Here is a 9,381-nt window from a genome sequence, read left to right on the forward strand (position 1 = left end):
GAGTTTATCACATTGAGTCTGGCTATCTAAATTTAGGTATGAGACTGGTTTGGATAGAAGTCTCTTATGATGGACGCCATATCTAAATATAGTTTATCACACTCCAACTTGGTCATTTCATTCATACCACATATTGCATTACATCCGCAGCATATGATATTTTGGGTTGCTATATTTATGCATTTATATGGCCTAGATGACCCTGACAGTATTTGTGGACTCATCAGGATTTGCTTATTGCATTGCATTCTCAGTATATGATATTTGGCTTACTATATTTTGGCATTACTCTAAAATTATATGATTTATGGATTGCCAGTATTTTCGGTTACTCTGATATTTATATGCTTGGCACGTGCATCGCACACACTTACACCACCCTCTAAGCTTTCTATAAGCTTATACACGATAGATGCATGCAGGTGGCGTTAGGTTGCAGCAGCGTGCGACTATCTTATAGAGCTTTGATTTTTTATTTATGTATTTCCCTTTTAGCATTGTATTCAAATGTTTATATTAGTGGATATGTGATGATGTTGTTACTTTTGTGATTTGGGTAAACTTGTGGTTATGCTTATTATGAGTTAAATGTACGTTAAAAAATCCTCCTTGTATGATCTCGAGATCAGAATTTGGCATATAGGTGCTGGGAGTCGAGAATAGGGTACTACGGAGGCTGTTGACATCAGATTCGGCGATCAAGAATTTTGTAAGCCCGGTTTCTGAGTTTAGGGCGTGACAATATAGATGACCGAAAATCTACCAGTGGCCGATGTTTTTATGTCGGGAACTATTTAGTTTTGTTGCATAGTAAGAAACAAAGTTCCATTTCGCTATGCAGCTGAAAATGCACGCACTCAGCTTGTGTGGATGAAAAGGATGCTAAATGACCATAGATTTGCACAAGATATTATGGTTCTTTATTACGATAACTCTAGCACTATCAACATCTCTAAAAATTCCATCCAGTATTCACGAACCAAGCATATTAACATTAGATATCATTACATTCATGAATTAGTGGAAGATAAAATTATTTCATTGGATTATGTTCAAACTGATAATCAACTTGCAGACATTTTCACTAAACCACTTGATAGGAACAGGTTCTCTAAGTTAAAACTGGATATTCGTATGTGTAATTTGATTTGAGATTATTATGTCTGTTTATACTATATTTTGTATATTTTTATTTTTACAAAGTTTTCAATTTCAACAATTAATAAAATTGAGAATTTTTTACTCTGCACGACCAGTCGAGTTCATACTCGACCAGTCATGGCAGATTGGTCGAGTATATACTTGACCAGTCGAGATGCATAGGTAGGGTGCTTTTAATGTGGAAAATTCACTTTTTCTTCACTTTCTTCATCTTCTCCAATAGCCCCTTCTCCAATCGGTCGAACCCATCTCCGAATACTACTCGGTTAGTGTATCATTTTCATTTTTTTTTTCGAATTTAGGTTCTTTGTGTGAGACCCGTATCTTAGACCATACTGTTCTGTAGGCTTTCGCAGTCCTCCCGGTCGAATTCCGGCAACCTACAACTTGTAATCAGCATTTACCCGCGACCATGAGTTGCATCCTATCGAACTGAGTCAGCTTGGCCCAAGACTTGTATCATTGTGATTGCGCCGTCGTCGTGGTTCCAACGCCTCGTCTCACGCGCCGATGCAATACCCTGACCAGGAGATGTGGGCCCGCGTTTAGTTTGAGGAAAACATCGTGCATTTTCAAATCCTAAGTGAATATCCCATCAATCAATCACCTCACATGTCAAGTACAAGCAACCTCAAAGTTAACTCTCTCTCTCTCCACCCATCCCTTTTCAAGTACACCCATCACTCACTCACCCATCACTCACCCATCCCTCTCTCTCTTACAACCCTCTCTCTCTCTCTCTCTCTCATTTCTCTACCCATCTTCCAAGCCACCATGAGAGGAATTGTCTAAGCTCCCCACAAAATCTAGTGTGGCCTACCTTCCTACCACCCAATCTCACCCTCAATGATCAATCTCAACCATTGAATCATGTTCCATTGAAGCTCTAGGACGCATTGGTGGAAGAAAGAAGAGGAGATCCAACGGTGGGTGATTTTATGATTTTTCAACTGTTGATTATTGTGGACCCATGGATGGTGGGACCCATCTTGATGTATGCAATGTATAAGAGAGGACACAATAGCGGCGGGGTCCCTCCCCTTCACGTTTCTCTCACTATCTCTCTCCCTCTCTATCTCTCTCTTTGATGTGCGGCCCACCATGATGTTTGTGTACATCCAACCGTCTGTCAAACCCATGGACGTTGGATGTAGAGTGGCTGGTGTACCATGCAGCCATATAGTTGTTGACTTACGTCAGCAAGATTTGTGGCCCACCATGTGGCGTGTGAGATCCACACTGTCCAGCCACATGGATAGTGGATCCCACCATAAGGTATATGTTATATCCTAGCCGTCCATTCATTGGATGTGGACCCCACCAGGTAGTGTGTGAGGCCCACCATGATGTAATATTCAGGCCGTCCAGGGCCTAAACGCTGCTATCCCTTAAAAAAATTTAAAAAATAAAAACAAAATAAAAATAATAAAATAAATAAATTATTATTATTATATAATATATATATTATACATATTGGTGGGCCCTACGTGGGACCCACCCATCGAGGAGTGGGAGTGGATTGGCTGGGGTATCTCACACCAGTTATACAGCTGGTGTGATTGACGTCAGCAAGTTCTGAGGACCCCACCGGGATGTAAGGGTCTCATCCACACTGTCCAGTAATCTAGATAGGTGGGACCCACCTCCCATGACGTATGTGTTACAACTAAATCGTCCATCCATTTGGTGAGCTCATCCTAAGGCCTGAGATTTAAAAAAATACGCAGATCTAATTATCAAGTGGTCCACACAACAAAAGCAGTAGGGGATTGAACCTATGCCATTGAAACCCTTCTTGGGTCACCAAAGTTTTGTATCAATATGATATTTATTTTTTCTCTTAGTTCATGTCTCTGTGACCTTATGAACAGACTGAACAGAAAATAAACGTTATGGTGGCCTTGTGGATTTTTAACAGTGAAAATCGCTATCTCCGCTGCTATTTGTGATGTGGTCCAGATGATCTTACAATCATTATCGCCACTGCTATTTGTGGCACGGTCCAGTTGATCTTTTGAAATGATTCATTTTTTTGGGTAATACTCTAAAATGATCTCTTAAAATAAATGAATGGTGTAGATGGTGCGGCCCATTGATGAGGCCCACCTTGATGTATTTGTGGCCCACTCATGAGGCCCAATGTGATGTATATATGGCCCATGTTTGAGGCCCAATATGATGTATACCCGGCATATGTGTTGGGGCCCATTGTAATGTATCTGAGGCCTGTGTATTATGGCCCATTTAATGTATATGAGGCCCATTGGTGCGGCCCATGTAATGTAGCCCGCTTGATGTATATTAGGCCCATGTGAGTAGCCCATCGTGATGTATTCGAGGCCCATGTAATGCGACCCATCGTGATGCTTATTAGGCCCATGTGTTGGGGCCCATTGTGATGTATCTGAGGCCTATGTATTGTGGCCCATTTGATGTATATGAGGCCCATATGATGAGGCCTAATGAGCTATTTAAGGCCCAAGTGATATGGCCCACTTGATGTACGAGACCCTTGTGTAAGGCCCATTGAGGTTATATGTGGCCCATTGTGATTGTATGCAGCCCTTGTATGAGGCCATGGGCCCACGATATGTTTGGCTTTATGTGAGTCACTCCTTGGGAGCAATGTTGGTTAAATGTCCATATTAATGGAAAATGATGGTTAAATATCCTCATTGTGACCTTCCCTTAGGCCTTATTAGGCCCTTTCTCACCATTTTCTAAGTTAGTTGACCCTAATTATTGAGCCCCATAGGAAGTCTAGTTTATTGCGCGATAGATAGGGTAAGGAAGCCCACTTATTGCACTTAGACTCGAATTTGCCCTCGGTGGAGGATATTGTGATGCTTCATCACTATGATCACACGTGGGTGGGGCATGAGGACCTTAGTGAGCTACCAGTGATTGGTAGGCTACTATGCACACAGTGAAGACAGAACTTTATCCCACATCGAGAGCATTGTCTGATGTTGTGGTGGCTATAAGTTGGATTCTTTCCTTAACTATCGTGACATGTTTTAAATCAGTGAGCCTATCTTGATATTTAGACTAGATTCGTCGTCCTTCTGTGGACTCCCATATTTCTTATGCATGTTGTGATGGAGGATTGATTAAAGCAGATGCTATTGGGCTAAGGTGTTTATGGGACTCCTTGTGAGACGGAGTTATCCCCACATGATCGTGCGATATGCGCAAGTTTGATGTATGGCCTAGATGAGGCTGATGGTATTCGTAGCTCTTCTGAATTGCTTATTGTATTACATCCTCAGTATATGATATTTGGCTTATTATGTCTTCGCATTACATAACCGACCTACATTAATTTCTTAGTATATGACATTGGTTTATTATGTCTTTTCATCGCATATTTTGGCTAAGGTTGATGATATTTCTTTTGACTTGCTGTATTTCCACTTACTCTGATATTTGCATGCTTAACACTTATCTTGCGCACGCACTTTCATCACCCTCTAAGCTTTCTATAAGCTTATGCACGATAGATGCATGCAAGTGGCGTTAGGTCGCAGCAGCATTGAGCTTGGAGCGTGCAGTGGACTCCTGTAGCTTTGATTTTAACATATGTATTTCCCTTTCAACATTGTACTCAAATGTTTATATTAGTGGATATGTGATGATGATGTTGCTTTTTGTGATTTGGGTAAACTTGTGGTTATGCTTCTTACGAGATAAATGTACATTAGAAAATCCTTCTCGTAGGATCCCGGCATTAAAATCTGGCATATGCACGCTGGGAGCCAAGAATGGGGTACTACGGAGGCTGTTGACATCGGATTCGACGATCGGGAATTTTGTGAGCCTGGTTTCTGAGTTTGGGGCATGACAGTAGATGGTATCAGAGCATAACTTGGGAATACCTAAAGATAACATCACATATCTATTAACAGCTACCCTACACTATGATTGTTGAGAACTTAGAATGATTAGATTCCCGAGTTCGAATAACTTAGAGACTTTCTGACATAGCTCCTTGCCGTTGAGATTGTGAGGCTGCATAGTATTCTAGTTCTGATTGTTTCTCGTTAGGATTCGAGGATCAGTGGAGTTATCATAGTGCTGATAAGGTGTCTTGGGAGCAAAAGGATGAGATTCATGGGCGTTATCCCCATCTCTTAGGTGTTTGATTATGTTGGTATGTTGTGTTCTAATTATACCTATAGTGATAGTGTTTCCCTCTCTTATGAACTCTGTATTGGTTGTGTTGTGTTTTAAATATCGATGATGAAATTTTTATTAAGAGGGGAGAGCTGTGAGACCCGTATCCTAGACCGTTTCGTTTCGTAAGCTTCTACGGTCCTCCCGGTTGAATTCTGTCAACTTGTAATGTGTAATAGGCATTTGCGCATGACCTTGAGTTACATCCTGTCGATCTGAGTTAGCTCGGCCTAAGACTTGTATCATTACGACCACGCAGTCATCGCGGTTCCAACACCGCGCCTCGTGCGCCGATATGATACCCTAGCTAGGAGATGTGGGCCCGCGTTCAGTTCGAGCAAAATGCTGCGCATTTTTAAATCCCAAGAGAATATCCCATCAATCAATTACCTCACATGTCAAGTACAAGCAACCCCAAAGTCAACTCTCTCTCTCTCCACCCATCCCTTTTCAAGTACACCCATCACTCACTCACCCATCACTCACCCGTCCCTCTCTCTCTTACAACCCTCTCTTTCTCTCTCATTTCTTTACCCATCTTCCAAGCCATCATGAGAGCAATCGTCCAAGCTCCTCAAAGAAGCTAATGTGGCCCACTTTCCTACCACCCAATCCAACCCTCCATGATCAATCTCAACCATTAAATCATGTTCCATTGAAGCTCTAGGATGCATTGGCGGAAGAAGGAAGAGGAGATCTAATGGTGGGTGATTTTATGATTTTTCAACCATTGATTATTGTGGACCCATCTATGATGGTATCCATATTGATGTATGCATTGTTTAAGGGAGGGCCTAATAGTGGCGGGGTCCCTCCCCTTCACGTTGGTCTCTCTATCTCTCTCCCTCTCTCTCTCTTTGATGTGTGGGCCACCATGATGTTTGTGTACATCCAGCCATCCATCAAACCCATGAACACAGGATTCAGAGTGGCTGGTGTACCGTACAACCATATAGCTGCTGACTTACGTCAGCATGATTTGTGGCCCACCATGTGGCGTGTGAGATCCACACCGTCCAGCCACGTTGATGGTGGATCCCACCATAAGGTATATGTTATATCCTAGCCATCCATTCATTAGATGTGGACCCCACCATGGTAGCATGTGGGGCCCACCATGATGTAATATCCAGGCCGTCTAGGGCCTGGACGTTGTTGTCCCTTCAAAAAAATAAAAAAATAAAAAATAAATAAAAATAAATAAATAAATAAATTATTATTATTATATAATATATATATTATACATATTGGTGGGCCATACGTGGGACCCACCCATCGAGGAGTGGAAGTGAATGGCTGGTGTATCTCACACCAGCTATACAGCTGGTGTGATTGATGTCAGCAAGTTCTGAGGACCCCATCATGATGTAAGGGTCTCATCCACACCGTTCAGCAATCTAGATGGGTGGGACCCACCTCCCATGATGTATGTGTTACATCCAAACCATCCATCCATTTGGTGAGCTCATCCTAAGGCCTGAGATAAAAAAATACATAGATCTAACTATCAAGTGGTCCACATAACAAAAGCAGTAGAGGATTGAACGTATACCATTGAAATCCTTCCTGGGTCACTGAAGTTTTGGATCAATATGATATTTATTTTTCCTCTTGGTTCAGGTCTCTGTGACCTTATGAACTAACTGAATGGAAAATAAACGTTATGGTGGCCCAATGAATTTTTGACAGTGAAAATCACTATCTCCGCTGCTATTTGCAATGTGGTCCAGATGATCTTTCAATCATTATCGCCACTGCTATTTGTGGCACGGTCCAGATGATCTTTTGATATGATTCATTTTTTTTGGGTAATACTTTTAAAATGATCTCTTAAAATAGATGAATGGTGTAGATGGTGTGGCCCATTGATGAGGCCCACCTTGATGTATTTGTAGCCCATTCGTGAGGCCCAATATGATGTATATATGGCCCATGTTTGAGGCCCAATATGATGTATACCTGTCCCATGTGTTGGGGCACATTGTGATGTATTAGAGGCCCGTGTATTGTGGCCCATCTAATGTATATGAGGCACATTGGTGAGGCCCATGTAATGCGGTCCACTTGATGTATATTAGGCCCGTGTGATCAACCCATCGTGATGTATTCAAGGCCCATGTGATGCGACCCATTGTGATGGGTATTAAGCACATGTGTTGGGGCCCATTGTGATGTATCTGAGGCCCGTGTATTGTGGCCCATTTGGTGTACATGAGGCCCATATGATGAGGCCTGATGTGTGGTTTAAGGCCCAAGTGATGCGGCCCACTTAATGTATGAGATCCTAGTGTAAGGCCCATTAAGGTTGTATGTGGCCATTGTGATTGTATGAGGCCATGGGCCCACGATACATTTGGCTCTTTATGGGCCACTCCTTAGGAGCAATGTTGGTTAAATGTCCACATTAATGGGAAATGATGTTTAAATGTCCTCATTGTGACCTTCCCTTAGGCCTTGTTAAGCCCTTTCTCATCATTTTTTAAGTGGGTTGACCCTAATTATTGAGCCCTATAGGAAGTCTAATTTATTACGCAATAGAGAGGGTAAGGAAGTCCACTTATTGCACTTAGACTCGGATCTGCCCTCGGTGGGGGATATTTTAACACTCCATCACTGTGATCACACGTGGGAGAGCATACATGGGTGGACACTGAGTGGGCAGGGCATGTGGACCTGAACGAGCTACTAGCGATTGGCAGGTTACTATGTTGGCAAGCTACTGTGCAGATAGTGAAGGTAGAACTTTATCCCATTTTGGGAGCATCATCCGATGTTGTGATGGCTATAAGTTAGATTCTTTCCTTAACTATCATGACGTGTTTTAAATCAGTGAGCCTATCTAAATATTTGGACTAGATCCATCATCCTTCTGTGGACCCCCATCTTTCATATACATGTTGTGATGGAGGATTGATTAAAGCAAATGCTATTGGGCTGAGGTGTTTATGGGATTCCTTATAAGACGGAGTTATCCCCACATGATCGCGCGATACACGTAGGTTTAATGTATGGCCTAGATGAGGCTGATGGTATTCGTAGCTCTTCCAAATTGTTTATTGTATTGCATCCTCAGTATTTGATAGTTGGCTCATTATGTCTCCGCATTGTATAGCTGACTTACATTAATTTCTCAGTATATGACATTGGCTTATTATGTCTTTTTATCGCATATTCTGGATAAGGTTAATGATATTTCTATTGACTTGCTGTATTTCCACTTACTCTGATATTTTGTGTGCTTAGCACTTATCTTGTACACACACTTTCACCACCCTCTAAGCATTCTATAAGCTTATGTATGATAGATGCGTACATGTGGCGTTAGGTCATAGCAGGATTGAGCTTGGAGCATGCAGCAGACTCATGGAACTTTAATTTTGACATATGTATTTCCCTTTCAGCATTGTACTCAAATGTTTATATTAGTGGATATGTGATGATTAAGTTGCTTTTTGTGATTTGGGTAAACTTGTGGTTATGCTTCTTAGGAGATAAATGTATGTTGGAAAATCCTCCTTGTAGGATTGCGGATCGGAATCTGGCATATGTGCACTGGCAACCGAGAATGGGGTATTACGGAGGCTGTCGGCACCGAATTCGGTGATCGAGAATTTTGTGAGCTTGGTTTCCGAATATGGGGTGTGACACCTTGCATCTTATTTAGCTTGATTCTAGTGTTTATTTCAAGCTTTCTTGTGGCTTCCTTACATTTTTAGGGAAAAATCTAATTTGGGTGAAATCCATAAATCCTTCTTGCATTCTCCTATTTTATCTTGCAGTGGAAGGTAGACATAAGAAGAAAACAACTCGTGGTCCTTCTTCTCGTTCCACACCTATTTCAGTGTGCACTCTTCGATCACCTGAAGAAGACCCGAAATATGTGCGGGATATTCGTCTCTGCAACATTATTGTTGAACGGACCGTTAATTCTAATCAACGTGTTCCATTCAATATTATTCCTCCTTGTAGCTGTAAGATGGGATAATATACTGAATTAGGGCGGTCCTGCATACTGGTCTATTGCACAAGCTATGTATGCATGTATTA

Source organism: Magnolia sinica, chromosome 1, assembly GCF_029962835.1.
Source record: "Magnolia sinica isolate HGM2019 chromosome 1, MsV1, whole genome shotgun sequence".
NCBI classification, from domain to species: domain Eukaryota; kingdom Viridiplantae; phylum Streptophyta; class Magnoliopsida; order Magnoliales; family Magnoliaceae; genus Magnolia; species Magnolia sinica.